Consider the following 16,363-nt stretch of genomic DNA (forward strand, 5'->3'; position numbering starts at 1 on the left):
AAGGAACAGACTCACAAGTAAGGATCCAGAGCCCTAGTTTCAGCATACCTCACTGTGAGATGAGGAAAAGGTGTATTTTTTTTTTTTTTAGGTGTATTGTTTTCTCCTGGTCACCCTTGACTTGTATAAATTTTTGTTTTACCAGTAAAGCCTATCCTTAACCCATACCCAGTTATTCTGTGCAATATTTTCTGAGTCAGAGTGCACGGTAGATGGACTCACCTGGCACGAAAAGCTTGGATTAAATTCTACTAAATCAGTCATCTATTGCTTACAATGAAGTCAACTAAATGGACTTTAGGAGATAGTATATAACAAGCTCCATGTGTGTTAAAAGTATCATATAAAACACATCAGAAGTCATCAGATGCATTAACGAGTCTAATGTGGAACTTCCTTGAGTTTATGGTGGGATTGGGAGTTCCTGATGTCCATCAGCAGACAAATGGATAAGAAAGCTGCGGTACGTATACACAATGGAGTATTACTCAGCCATTAAAAAGAATACATTTGAATCAGTTCTAATGAGGTGGATGAAACTGGAGCCTATTATACAGAGTGAAGTAAGCCAGAAGGAAAAACACCAATACAGTATACTAATGCATATATGTGGAATTTAGAAAGATGGTAACAATAACCCTGTATAAGAGACAGCAAAAGAGACACAGATGTATAGAACAGTCTTTTGGACCCTGTGGGAGAGGGAGAGGGTGGGATGATTTGGGAGAATGGCATTGAAACATGTATAATATCATATAAGAAACAAATTGCCAGTCCAGGTTCGATGCAGGATACAGGATGCTTGGGGCTGGTGCATTGGGATGACCCAGAGGGATGGTTCGGGGAGGAAGGTGGAAGGGGGGTTCAGGATGGGGAACACGTGTACACCTGTGGCAGATTCATGTTGATGTATGGCAAAACCAATACAATATTGTAAAGTAATTAGCCTCCAATTAAAATAAATAAATTTAAATAAAAAAATAAAAGGAAAAAAAAATTACATGACAATCAGGTAAAAAGAGAGAGCTCTCCAGAGATGTGAAGGGCAATGAAATTCAATCTCATTTATATATCAAAGAGATCAGGTTCAAAGTTGTCCCTGATTAAAAATAACTTCTTATGACCAAATAAGAAATTTGTTCTTTATATTCCCTTTTTACTTAAAGACCAGAAATAGTAGATATAAATGTAGAAAGAAGGCTTAGAAATCCCGGATTTGTATTGGGTATCATAGCCTTGAACTTCAGAGTTCATATCACCCACAGAGAATGGTGTGTGAACATTCACATTCACTTGGAATCTATTTCCATAAATCCTAATAGAGCATAGATGTCTTAATAAGGCCAAAGTTCAGCATAAGAATCACTTACTATAAAGGGTCAGATTCAATGACCACAACTCCACTACTATTTCCACTTTTTTTTAAAAGCACGATGATTTTAGTTTGTAAAAGCCTTAACCAAAATCAGCCCCATGTCTCCAGTTATGTAAAAAAAAGGATAAGTCTTTGGAGAGACAAGAAGAGAAAAAAACAGGCTTTCTTCCTATGAATTCATGTAAATCTAAAGTCAAACATATTATTATAATAACCTATATAATTAGATAAATTTGGGTAAGGCCAGGCTGAAGCTATGAAAATCTATGAACCTCAAATACATTAAATAAATCATTTTATAGTTTTATTATTTTCATACAGTAGGCAAAGACAAAAATTCCAAGTTGAGAGCTGAGTTTTATTTCCTCCTGAAAGTAGAGCCTGAGACTGGAACTTGGGTGGCAGTAAGTTTTGGAGGAAATTGATCTCAGGAAAGGAAAGTGAGGATGCCAGGGAAATAGACTTGGGAGAGGAGAAGCAGACTCCCCTGGCTTCAAACAGACTGTGTGGCAGCAAGTATGAAAATGCAACAAGCCCTCAGAATGGGAGGTTGTCAGCATGAAGCACTGACACTGAAATTAGCTAGCACTGTGGCTGTAATTAGGAGAAGGCAATGGCATCCCACTCCAGTACTCTTCCCTGGAAAATCCCATGGATGGAGGAGCCTGGTGGGCTGCAGTCCATGGGGTCACTGGAGTTGGGCACGACTGAGCGACTTCACTTTCACTTTTCACTTTCATGCATTGGAGAAGGAAATGGCAACCCACTCCAGTATTCTTGCCTGGAGAATCCCAGGGACGGAGGAACCTGGTGGGCTGCCGTCTATGGGGTCACACAGAGTCGGACACGACCGAAGTGACTTAGCAGTAGCAGTAGCATTAGCAGCAGTGGCTGTAATTAGAGGTGGGTTGAGAGGCTGTAACTTGGGCACCAGAGGCATCTGCTGTAGAGCTTTATGGATATGCTTTAATGGATGATAAGACCATGCATCCTGAATACCTACGAATAAATATTTCACTTGCTAGAAAGGCTTTTCATAAGGCAGTTGACTATGTTAATCACCCTTTCAGCTGCATGTTTTGAGTGTGCAAAGATGCAATCATCACCCACTTCAAACTATAAAAGTTTGAATTAAAATGTTTTGTTACTTCTGAATCCAATAGGTTTAATATATTTAATAGATCATCTTGGGCTTCCCAGATAGCTCAGTTGGTAAAGAATCTGCCTGCAATGCAGGAGACCCCAGTTCGATTCCTGGGTTGGGAAGATCCCCTGGAGAAGGGAAAGGCTGCCCACTCCAGTATTCTGGCCTAGAGAATTCCATGGACAGTCCATGGGGTCGCAAAGAGTTGGACATGACTGAGCCACTTACAATTTCAAGGCAGGTTCTTTGTCAGGTGGCTTTCTGTAATGGAAACACTAAATCTCTGGGCTTTTTTTTTTTTTTTTTAAGGAATTGGTTTCATGAAAAACTGAGGGGGAACCTTGCAGGCAATAGGAATGAAAGAAAAAGAAAACCCCAAAATGCATTCTGTTTGCCACTGGTATTATCAGCATGGTGAAAAGAGAGGGCGGGACCTACAGGTTCAGATCCAGTTACTACTCCCAACTTCAATCACACTAGCGAATGAATAAGACAACGGGGTTCCTATATGCTGGTGTTCACTTTTTATTCATGGACAACACAAAGCCTGCCACAAAACACTCAACACATATTTGTCTAAGAACTATAGCAATTATAGAAACTATACCGAACAGAAATGGTCTTTCTGGTTCTCATAAGTCATGTAGGGATATTCAGAGCTCAGAGGTAACACAGGATAGAGTATTACAATAGGTCTTGTTCTTACTCAGGAGAGGACATCCAATCAGCCAAGTGTGTAGTAAACAAAGCATTTGCCCCAAGAATTCAGAAAGTTTACTTCAGAAAAAGCTCAGATAGAAAGTAATAATTATGAAAACTGGGGAAAAGCAGAATGATCAATTTCTTACAAGTAGGTGCCAAAAAATAGCACACAATCATATTAGGCCATATATTTGTATAAAAAATACTGGGCCAAAATATTAAATCTGATTAAAGAGATATTGGTATTATGGCTTGTGGGTGTTTTATTTCTAGAGCTGTTGCAAAATTTGAACAGTAAGTAATACATTTAAAGTGGAAATAGCCTTACCCAGGGCACCAAGGATATAAACACTTATTGGAATTTGACAATCTGTTACAAATACAGACAGCAACTTAACAGGCATTGAAAATTTAGCGTGAATATTTTCTACTGTTTCAGCTGCTTAAAGTAAACACAAAGAGCACACAAATAGATTAAAAATGAAAGAGTCTCTCATTTCCTTGGTGCAACTCTAAGCCTATTTCACCTTAACAGTCTGAAATTCCAGCAGCAGATGGTCTACTGATGCCAACAGCAATCATTTTATCCTAAGCATATGGAAAGGGGGCTCTCACAGTGTACAGTCACAGTATTGTCATTTCTGAGCCAGGCATGGGATTAAAACAAATTCCAACTTTTAAAATGGACTGTGTCAAGACCCTGTTTCTTAGAATAATTCACTTGATGCTATTTTTCTTTCTTGACAAGAGATTTAAGTAAAGGCTTACCCTTTATTCTAATTGCTGGGAATTAATCAGGAGTGATTGAAGCCATGTGCTACCATGGTAACCTAGGTCTTACAGAGTAGCTCTTCTTCCTTTCAAAGAATTAAATTACTCTGTTAATAAATTAGTCCAGAAGTCATCATTGTTCCACCCCATACCACCCCTAATCCTTCTGGCCCACCCAGCCCAGCCTCCATTCTAAATTGCATGAGATTAAATAACTCACAAGCTATCCCTCTAGCACTGGAAAGTAGGCAGGAAAGAGGTGATTGAGAGATTTGCTTCCAGAATCTCAGCACCTTTTCTAAACAAAGAAAATCTTTTCAACCTTAGTACTACTGACATTTTGGGCTGGATAATTCCTGTTGGGGAGAGAGAATCCTTCACACTTCAGAATCCCTGGCCTTTACCTTTCAGATGTCACTAGCCATCCTTCCTTACCTACCTCTAAGTTGTGATAACCAAAAACATCTCTAGAAAATACAAAATGTCCCCCAAGAAGCAAAAAGACCTCCAGATGTGAACGACTGAAAAAAAGCAAAGTCCATGGCATGAGACACCTTATTTAAAAAACAGAAAAGATACATCTGAGCATGGACACATTATGGTCATACTACTGCTGCTAAGTCACTTCACTCATACCCGACTCTGTGCGACCCCATAGATGGCAGCCCACCAGGCTCCCCCGTCCCTGGGGTTCTCCAGGCAAGAACACTGGAGTGGGTTGCCATTTCCTTCTCCAGTGCATGAAAGTGAAAAGTCAAAGTGAAGTCGCTCAGTCGTGTCCGAGTCTTAGCGACCCCATGGACTGCAGCCTACCAGGCTCCTCCATCCATGGGATTTTCCAGGCAAGAGTACTGGAGTGGGGTGCCTTTGCCTTCTTCTTCTTCTTCTTCTTCTATCATACTAAGATAGCTTATTATTATTTTTTTAATGAATTACATGTTCGTTTACACCAAATGTATGGTTTGTTTTCTGACCATCAATCCTGCCTACTTCTTCAGCTCAAGTCTAAATATTTGATCAAGATCTGAATCCATCTGTCCATACTGCATTTCCTTGAACTAAAAAGCTTTAGAATGCATCTGTTAGATGTTAAGGTCATGGAAAACAGAGATGATATCTTTTTCATTTTATATTTGCTCACTTGCATTTATATTGTGCTCACCATGGTGCTTCACTGTAACACCTGGCAGAACATTTTGAAAGGACTTTGGAACAAAAATAAGACAGCACCCAAAATAACCTTATGGTCCCTCAGATCAGTTAGGTGGTCTAGTTCCCAACCAACCACCTATCGACAAGGACACTTATAGATACTGCAAACAGAGGCACACTAAAAAAGAGATAGTTTCATCTGACAAAAGAAAAAAAACAACAAAAAAGCAAATTCTCTCCATTTCTATCAGTGAGAATGCTCTATGAAACGAAAAACACATCCAATTCCTAACACTTCAAATACTTAGTGTGTTAACTATGAATATGGATGGTCAACCTCATCAATTCCTTGTAGATACAACTGGTACTTTTCATTAAACTCTAACATCGTTGCTCAACCTCTTCCCAGGAGTAAACATAGAAACAGGCAGCAGGTATTAAAAAAAAAAAAAAAAAAGATTTTTCTCTATTGCTCAGCCCTTAACTCTAACCCTTGGCCCTTGATTGAAAAACATTCCTTCCTACTTTGTGATTCCACACCTGAAAATTTCATACAGAGAGACTTACTTTGCAAATACAAGTATAATAGTGAATGCAGACCAAAGGGGCTATTTCTAGAGATCAGAGGACTCCTTCATTCATAATCAAGCAGTTCCTGCTCTGGATATATCTTTGCTTGTGCCATTATATTTGATGAATCTTCAAAATACAGTTCTTGACACCATACCTCATTCTGTGCTAAAAATTACACTTAAATAGAAAACTCATTAGAGAAGAACCCATTAAAGTTCACAGAGATCCATTACTTTGTTGCCCAAACTTCCTCAGTATTCCTTGAAGCCAGAGCAAAAGAAGGGCTCAACTACAGTTGAAAGCTTTATGTCCCAAGGCATTCTCAGGCCCTGGAGTAGTTCTTAAATATTGCTACTCTGCAAGTAAGGATGAGGACATCTTTTTGAGATCTCAGGGCCATTCATCAACCAAATTATTATTCCTCTATTCCCAGTAGTACCTAACCCAAATAAACATCTGCTGCCAATTATATCTGAAGTTATTTGTTTCATTATAGTTAATTGATCTTTGTTGTGTGCTCCCAAACCATGACAATCAACAACTTTTTTACTTCACCAGGAAAGGACAAAAATATACATGAATAAGCATGCCCCAGGGGTTCACTGAAGCCCCCTCTGATTTTTCCTAGGACCTCAAATGAGATTTAGAAGTTATCAAAATTTCCCTTGTGATTTAGCTCTGATACAATATGCAGATGGATCTCCCACTTTGTTTAAGGGAAAAAATGGCCTGTAACAAGAATTCCATTTATTTTCAGTCATAACAGAAAAAGGACAAAGTTTCAAAAGAGAAGTTACAGTTTTGTCAAAAATCAGTCTATTATTTCAGACATAACCCACTAAGGTAGAGATTCACTCTCTCCTAATTAAGATACCCAAACTTTCCTAGACCCCTCACAAAACAATTGAGAAGATTTCTAGGTTTAACTAGATTTTACAGGCTGTGGGGATTAAATTGTTCTGAAATTGCAACACCTTTTATTAATTGACTAAATCTTCAGTAATAGTCACTTTCTGTTTTGGGAGCCCAAATGTGAATAAGACTTTGATAGCCTGAAGAAGGCTTTTCAGCAACAGTTTACTTCCCTAGATATCCTGAAGTACTAAAAGCACCTTTGTCTACTTATGTATGAGCAATCTGGACAAGCATTTAGGAGGTTAGTTTATGAGAACCATCAAAAATCCACTACTTACTATTGCCTCATCCTTGACCCAGTTGCAAAGGTTTAACCCCTTGTCTTAGAGCAGTAACTTTTGCTGTAAAAGTGGTTGATGCTTCTTTTGAGCTTATTCTAGGATTCTTACTTGAACTAATGGTTCTTCTTGCAGTTGTACTCTTACTTCCTAGAGAGATGGCTACTATAAAAGTTGAGACCCATGCAAAAGGAAATAATATGGAACCTAAAAGAAAAGCTCTAGGAGACGATTGTACCCAAAAGACAGCCTTACCCAAGGTTTTGATCCTAAATAAATTCTCAAAGGGTAAATCCATGGAGAGATTCAAAGAAGTCATTCAAAAAATGACTCCTGATTCCAAAAATGAAAAAGATGATCTTCACTCAGATCATCTCTGGGTCTCCCAAGATGGCCACTTGGTGATAACAGATGATCTCAATGAACATTAGCTAAATTCCTTTGTGAAACTACTCATCATTATCATGGTTACTATCTTAAATCAACACTGCTGAGGGAACTTAAAAAAAGGCAGATAAAGTTATTTGTCAGTTAAGGAAATACCTGTCAACAATGTAATCCTGGAAAAACTGCAGTTACAGCAAGAACTACAAGGGCCCTTTAAAAATCTTCCAGTAGATCTTCCAGTATAAGATGGAAGTCCCTTAAACTAGCTTCCATCTTCCAAAATATGTTTTAAGGTTTTATTTATTTATTTGGTCTATTTCTTGTCCAAGAGCTACCTCCCTTATGGTTACTAAAATTCTGATTGGTTTTGCACTTCCAACCTAAGGTATAGTGACTTTTATATTAAGTGACTAAGGATCATATGTTATAGGAACCATCGTTAAAAAAAAAAAAAAAAGTCTAATATTTTACCCCTTACTCCAAAAATACACTTCCTTTATCAATTGTAATCTGGAGAGGTTGAAAGAACAAGTGGTAACAGTAAATAAAATTAGGCAACTCTCAGAAACCCTTGAGCTCCCTCAGCAAAAGCATTTTCATAACCATAATAGCCCTCAGAGACACACGGTTATCTGCCGCCTATGAAGTGGTAACTAGAAGGCCCACAGGTTCTCATCACCTCCTATTCACCTCACTGGCAAAGGAGGCATCCTCTGCCCCAAATAGTATGAGATGACTGAATATATAACACTTGGCACTGAAAAACGAGATTTGCAGCAGGTTATTAGTTACATATACTCACAGCCTGGAGAAGGACGATACCACATTCTGTGCAGGGCCGTACCAGAGCTGACGTGGGAACAGAGGGCAATCAGGAGTGGTGGGAGGCAGGCTTAGCTGTGACAAGCAGGTTAGGAGACCCTTTGTTCCTACAGGAGAATGTGATCGGCTCATTAGAATAATTCCACGGGAAGTCACGTGATTGGCTTGTCTGAATAATTTCACAGGCTATCAGGGAGGTGAAATTCATTAAATTGAAGACTGAATGGACTGTAGCTCTTCCAGCTGATAAGAACTAGCTGGGTAGAGAGGCTTTCCCCTACAAGGAGGGACATATCTGGAAAGAGCAGGAAAGCTCATAGCTCGGCCTTTGGGCTCCTATAGTACTCAAAGATATCAAGGACCACATGAAATTGTAGATATACAATGAATCATGTGTTTAGGGAATTCTCTGATAGTTTACTCTTTCCAGCTGCATACAAACATGCCCCTCCCCTCAAAAATAAATAATATTGCAAGGGACTCATTTACTTACCCATTCCTACCACCAACAGATTAAGGCTGCCCTCCAACATCTTCCTAAACAAACTCTATATGATCTTGAAAAGACATCGGAGAAAAACTGCTCTTGAACTTTATTGGAAGTATTGTTAACAACAATACAGCCATGAAACTCTGTAAAGTCTACCCTTGAATTCATGCTAACAACTTAAGAAACAATCCAGAATATCACACATAGGAAGAGTAGTCCAACTGAGGATTCAAACTCAGAATTTGCAGAGATCCCTTAGCCTACATCCCTTAGCCTGATCTTCAGAAGTAGACAGAAGATGCAGATCTTTGAATTAAGATGATCTTTTGGGTCAGCTTCCAAAAATCCAACTAGGATCCCTGTCTAATTCCTGTTTTATTTTTAATCAGCTTATAATCATTCTTCTCATTTTCTAGATCTTTAGTTGTTGAATATGGCACAATTGCATGCATTTTATGGGCTTCAAAGTAATGCTCAAAATTCTCCAAGCGAGGCTACAATAGTACATGAACCAAGAACTCTCAGATGTGCAAGCTGGATTTAGAAAAGGCAGAGGAACCAGAAATCAAATTGCCAACTTCCACTGGATCATAGAAAAGGCAAGAGAATTCCATAAAAACATCTACTTCTGTTTCATTGACTACACTAAAGCCTTTTTGACTGTGTGAAGCACAACAAATGGTGGAAACTTTTTAAAGAGATGGGCCTGACCACCTTACCTGCCTCCTGCAAAACCTGTACACAGGTCAAGAAGCAACAGTTAGAACTGGACATGGAGCAATGGACTGGTTCCAAATTAGCAAAGGAGTATGTCAAGGCTGTATATTGTCACCCTGCTTATTTAACATATTCAGAGTACATCATGAAAAATGCCAGGCTGGATGAAGCACAAGGTGGAATCAAGATTGCAGAGAGAAATGTCAATAACTACAGATATGCAGATAATACCATCCTTATGGCAGAAAGCACAGAGAAACTAAAGAGACTCTTGATGAAAGTGAAAGAGGAGAGTGAAAAAGCTGGCTTAAAATGTAGATAATGGTATCCAGTCTCATCATTTCATGGCAAATAAATGAGAACACGATGGATACAGTGAGAAACTTTACTTTCTTGGGCTCTAAAATCACTTCAGATGGTGACTGCAGCCATGAAATTAAAAGACACTTGCTCCTTGGAAGAAAATCTATGACCAACCTTGACAGCATATTAAAAAGCAGAGACATTACTTTGCCAACAAAGGTCCTTATAGTCAAGGCTATGGTTTTTCCAGTAGTCATGTATGGATGTGAGAGTTGGGCCATAAAGAAGGCTGGGGGCCGAAGAATCAATGCCTAAAGGAAATCAAGCCTGAATATTCATCGAAAGGACTAATGCTGAAGCTGAAGCTCCAATAATTTGGCCACCTGATGCAAAGAACTGACTCACTGGAAAAGACCCTGATGCTGGGAAAGAGTGAATGCAGGAGGAGAAGGGGATGACAGGGGACCAGATGGTTGGATGGCATCACTGACTCGATTGACCCGATTTTGCACAAGGTCCAGGAGATGAGGAAGGACAGGGAAACCTGAGTGCTGCAGTCTATGGAGTCACAAAGAATCAGATAAGACTGAGTGATGGAACAAGTTGTTGTCCACCCATATTGACTCTTTTTATCTCTCCTTTTTATTTTAATGGTTATGTCAGATTACATTCATTGTAAGGTTGTATCAGATTATTTCAAACTGTATGTATGTGTATACTCAGTCATCTGACTCTTGATACCCGTGAACTGTAGCCACAAGGTTCTTCTGTCCATGGAATTTTCCAAGCAAGAATACTGGAGTGGGTTGCTATTTCCTTCTCAGAAAGTGAAAATCACTCAGTCATGTCTGACTCTTTTGGACCCCATGAACTGCCATCCACCAGGCTCCTCTAGCTACTGTTAACTTAGTAACTGCTGGGTATGTCATTTGTCATCATATCCCAATTATAAAAACCTCTGGGTGATTCTAGTCTAATCAAATGAAACCATAGGGAACTAGAGTTGACAGTATATTCACTTGCACCTAGGTGGACAAATGACCTTTAAAAATTAATCTGTAGTTTTGCTAATGTTCCTCCCTTTCAGAAAAAGAATACATTAGTACAATCTATTAAACAACAGGTGATTCTAATTTGACTTCAACTACCATCATAGAGCAATAAGCCAATTGCTTGCAACCAGGATTCAAATATGTAACCCAGCTAATGTGTTTGGTCCTGAATTGAACAATTACTATTTACCCTGGTTCTCCATGGAATTATCAAATGCTACTTCCTTTATAATCAAGAGGTCTGGTTCTGTTTTCCTCAGACTAACATTTATTGCACTTTAGGAAGAATATTCTAAGATTTATCTGGACACAGAAGCCTTCATTCTATAAATAACCAAGTCTGGAAATTCCAACTCAGAAGTAAACTCCAAAACAGGGCCTTCCTTGATTATTCAGGTGTTACTGACTCATTGTTTATTCAAGCAATCACAGCAGTATTATCAACAGTTCAGTTCTGTGACTCAGTTGTGTCCGAGTCTTTGTGATCCCATGGACTGCAGCACACCAGGCTTCCCTGTCCATCACCAACTCCCAGAGCTTACTCAAACTCATGTCCATTGAGTCAGTGATACCATCCAACCATCTCACCTTCTGTAGTCCCCTTCTCTTCCTGCCTTCAATCATTCCCAGCATCAGGGTCTTTCCAAACAAGTCAGTTCTTTGCATCAAATGGCCAAAGTATTGGAGTTTCAGCTTCAGCATCAGTCCTTCCAATGAATATACTTTTAGGATTGACTGGATGGATCTCCTTGCAGTCCAAGGGACTCTCAAGAGTCTTCTCCAACGCCACAGTTCAAAAGCATCAATTCTTCAGCACTCAGCTTTCTTTATAGTCCAACTTTCACATCCATACATGGCCACTGGAAAAACCATAGCTTTGACTAGATGGACCTTTCTTGGCAAAGTAATGTCTGCTTTTGAATATGCTGTTAAGGTTGGTCATAGATTTTCTTCCAAGGTGCAAGTGTCTTTTAATTTCATGGTTGCAGTCCCCATCTGTAGTGATTTTGGAGCCCAAGAAAATAAAGTCTCTAACTATTTCCATTGTTTCTCCATCTATTTGTCATGAAGTTATGGGACCAGATGCCATCATCTTTTCTTTGCGGGGTTGGCGGGGCTCCAAATTCACTGCAGATGATGATTGCAGCCATGAAATTAAAAGACACTTACTCCTTGGAAGGAAAGTTATGACCAACCTAGATAGCATGTTCAAAAACAGAGACATTACTTTGCCAACAGAGGTCCGTCTAGTCAAGGCTATGGTTTTTCCAGTGGTCATGTATGGATGTGAGAGTTGGACTGTGAAGAAAGCTGAGTGCCAAAGAATTGATGCTCTTGAACTGTGGTGTTGGAGAAGACTCTTGAGAGTCCCCTGGACTGCAAGGAGCTCCAACCAGTCCATTCTAAAGGAGATCAGTCCTGGGTGTTCTTTGAAAGGACTGATGCTAAAGCTGAAACTCTAGTACTTTGGCCACCTCATGTGAAGAGTTGATTCATTGGAAAAGGCTCTGATGCTGGGAGGAATTGGGGGCAGGAGAAGAAGTGGACAATAGAGGGTGAGATGGCTGGATGGCATCACTGACTTGATGGACATGAGTTTGAGTGAACTTCGGGAGTTGGTGATGGACAGGGATGCCTGGCGTGCTGCAATTCATGGGGTCGCAAAGAGTTGGATACAACTGAGCTACTGAACTGAACTGAACTGAACTTAAGAGAGTAGAACTTAAGAGTTCTTATAAGAAGATAATAACTGTTACTACTTAAGGTGATATATGTTTACTAAATTGTGGTGACTATTTTGTAATATACACAAATATCAACTTAAATGTTGTATGCCTGAAATACAATGTTGTATGTCAATTATACCTCATAAAGGAAACAAGCTCCAGTGCTAGATAGCCCACTTTCATCTCCCTTGTGCCACAACCTCCAATTAGATCATGCTTGAATTGATCATGCCTTTCCTTTCTGTTCACTATAAAGCTTCCCTGCTCTCTTGCCTGCCTTTGAGTCTCTGTCAAGTACAAGTGATGGTGGCTGACTCCACTGCTATAGCAAGTTTTAAATAAACAGCATCTGTTTGTTCTTAACTGGTGGTCTTTCTATACATGATTAAAAGGTAACTAATAAAAATGAAAGTTCCAGGCAAAGGAAAGAACATTGTCAAACACCTTGATATCTAAAAGAGCCTGAGAGTGTGAATGACCAAAATAAGACTGCTATGCTGGCACAGAGAAATACAGGGGAAGGTTAGCTGTGAGTTACAGGCAGGGCCTTTACAATACAGTTTGTCTTTATTCAGGTATACTACATAACGATTCAATATATATATATATATATATATATATACACGTTATAAAGTTAGTCCCACGGCCATGTCCAACTCTTTGCCCTCCCATGGAGTGTAGCCTGCCCGGCTCCTCTGTCCATGGGATTCTACAGGCAAGAATACTGGAGTGGGTTGCCACTTCTTTCTCCAGGGGATCTTCCCCACCCAGGGATCGAACCCAGGTCTCCTGCATTGCAGGCAGATTCTTTACCAACTAGGGAACCACTAGGGAAGCCCCTGTATATATTATAAAATGGTTACCAAAATAAGTCTAGTTCCTCCCAGACCTAACTCCCAGAAACTGGGGGAATGTTTGTGTTTTGATAAGTTTGAGGGTAATTCTTGTGTAGTAAAAGATTACTATATCAAGAAAAGTGTCAATTACTTAAACATTATGTGACATACTTCTAAACACTGTCTAGAAAAAGACAGAAGTAATTGAATAGCAAAAATGTACTTATAAATAAAAGCACACTTCTAAATAGACTCTGAGGCAGTAGATGCTGAAGGCTTGCCAGGGCTGGAAGAGTCAATTCCATGATGACTCACACACACACACTTAGCAAGTTAGTGCAGAGTTTTTGGGTCAAAGAAAGAAATTCACACATAAATTAGAACATGTTGCAAAAGGAGTAGTGTAGAAAATATGTCAGAATTAGTGTTGCTGTTGTTGAGTTGATCAGTAATGTCCAACTCTTGGACTGCAGCACACCAGGATTCCCTGTCATTTGTCATCTCCTGGACCTTGCTCAAACTCATGTCCATTGAGTGAGTGATGCCATCCAACCATCTCCTCCTCTGTCATCCCCTTCTCCTCCTGCCTTTAATCTTTTCCAGCATAACGGTCTATTATACTGAGTCAGCTGTTCAAATCAGGTGGCCAAAGTACTGGAACTTCAGCATCTGTCCTTCCAAAGAATATTCAGGACTGATTTCCTTTAGGATTGACTGGTTTGATATCCTTGCAGTCTAAGGGACTCCTAAGAGTTTTATCCAACACCACAGTTTGAAAGCATCAATTCTTTGGCCCTCAGTCTTCTTTACGGTCCACCTCTCACATCTATACATGACTACTGGAAAAAACATAGCTTTAACTATACTAACATTTGTTGGCAAAATAATGTCTATCATTTTTAATATGCTGTCTAGGTTTGTCATAATTTTATTCCAAGAAGCAAGTGTCTTTTAATTTCATGGCTGCAGTCACCATCTGCAGTGATTTTGGAGCCTGAGAAAATAAAGTCTCTCACTGTTTCCATTGTTTCTCCATCTATTTGCCATGAAGTGATGGGACCAGATGCCATGATCTTTGTTTTTTGAAACTTGAGTTTTAAGCCAGCTTTTCCACTCTCCTCTTTCACCTTCAACAAGAGGGCTTTTGTTCCTCTTCGCTTTCTGCCATAAGGGTGGTGTCATCTACATATCTCAGGTTATTGATGTTTCTCCTGGCAATTTTGATTCCACCTTGTGCTTCATCTAGTCCAGCATTTTGCATGAGATACTCTGCATATAAGTTAAATAATCAGGGTGACAATATATAGCCTTGATGTACTCCTTTCCCAATTTGGAACCAGTCTGTTGTTCCATGTCAGGAATGTTGCTTCTTGACCTGCATAGAGGTTTTGCAAGAGGCAGGTAAGGTGGTCTGATACTCCCATCTCTTTAAGAATTTTCCAGTTTGTTGATATTCAGTCAAGAAGTAAATGTTTTTTCTGGAATTCTCTTGCTTTTTCTATAATCCAACAGATGTTGGCAGTTTGAGCTCTGGTTCCTCTTCCTTTCTAAATCTAGTTTGAACATCTGGAAGTTCTCAGTTCACTTACTGCTGAAACCTCGCTTGGAGACTTTTGAGCATTACTTTGCTAGTATGTGAGATGAGTGCAATTGGCATAGATTAAACATTCTTTGGTATTGCCTTTAGGATTGGAATGAAAATGGACCTTTTCCAGTCCTGTGGCTACTGCTGAGTTTTCCAAATTTGCTGGCATATTGGGTGCAGCACTTTCACAGCATCATCTTTTAGCATTTGAAATAGCTCAACTGGAATTCCATCTCCTCCACTAGCTTTGTTTGTAGTGATGCTTCCTAAGACCCACTTGACTTCACACACCAGGATGTCTGGCTCTTGGTCAGTGATAACACCATCATGGTTATCTGGGTCATGAAGATCTTTTTTGTATAGTTCTTCTGTGTAGTCTTGTCATCTCTTCTTAATATCTTCTGCTTCTGTTAGGTCCAATATCATTTTTGTCCTTTATTGTGCCTGTCATTTCATGAAATGTTCCCTCAGTGTCACTGACTTTCTTGAAGAGATCTCTAGTCTTTCCCATTCTATTGCTTTCCTCTATTTTTTTGCATTGATCATTTAGGAAGATTATCTCTCTGCTATGCTTTGGAACTCTGCATTCAGATGGTTATATCTTTCCTTTTCTTCATTGCCTTTTGCTTCACTTTTTTTCTCAGCTATTTGTAAGGCCTCCTCAGATAGCCATTCTGCCTTTTTGTATTTCTTGTGGATGGTCTTGATCACTGCCTCCTATACAGTGTTACAACCCTCCATCCATAGTTCTTCAGGCACTCTATCAGATTTAATCCCTTGAATCTATTTGTCACTTCTGCTGTATAATCATAGGGATTTGGTTTAGGTCACACCTGAATGGCCTAGTGGTTTCCCCTACTTTCTTCAATTTAAGTCTGAATTTGGCAATAAGGAGTTCATAATCTGAGCCACAATCAGCTCCTGGTTTTGGCTTTGCTGACTGTATAGAGCTTCTGCATATTTGGTTGCAAAGAATATAATCAATCTGATTTTGGTATTGACCATCTGGTGATGTCCATGTGTAGAGTCATCTCTTGTGTTGTTAGAAGAGTATGTTTGCTATGACCACTGCATTCTCTTGGCAAAACTCTGTTAGCCTTTGCCCTGCTTCATTTTGTACTCCAAGGCCAAACTTGCATGCTATTCTAGGTAATTCTTGAATTCCTACTTTTGCCTTCCTATCCCTTATGATGAAAAGGGCATCTTTTTCTGGTGTTAGTTCTTGGATGTCTTTTAGGTCTTCATAGAACCGTTCAGATTCTTTGGCATCAGTGTTTGGGACATAGATCTGGATTACTGTGATACTGAATAGTTTGTCTTGGAAACAAACAGAGATCATTCTGTAATTTTTCAGATGCACCCAAGTACTGCATTTTAGACTCTTCTGTTGACTGTGAGGGCTAATCCGTTTATTCTAAGAGATTCTTGCCAACAGTAGTAGATATAATGGTCACTTGACTAAAATGTGCCCATTCCGCTCCATTTTAATTCATTGATCCCTAAAATTTCAATGTTCACTTTTGCCATCTCCAGT

Source organism: Bos javanicus, chromosome 10 (genome assembly GCF_032452875.1).
Source record: "Bos javanicus breed banteng chromosome 10, ARS-OSU_banteng_1.0, whole genome shotgun sequence".
Taxonomy (NCBI): domain Eukaryota; kingdom Metazoa; phylum Chordata; class Mammalia; order Artiodactyla; family Bovidae; genus Bos; species Bos javanicus.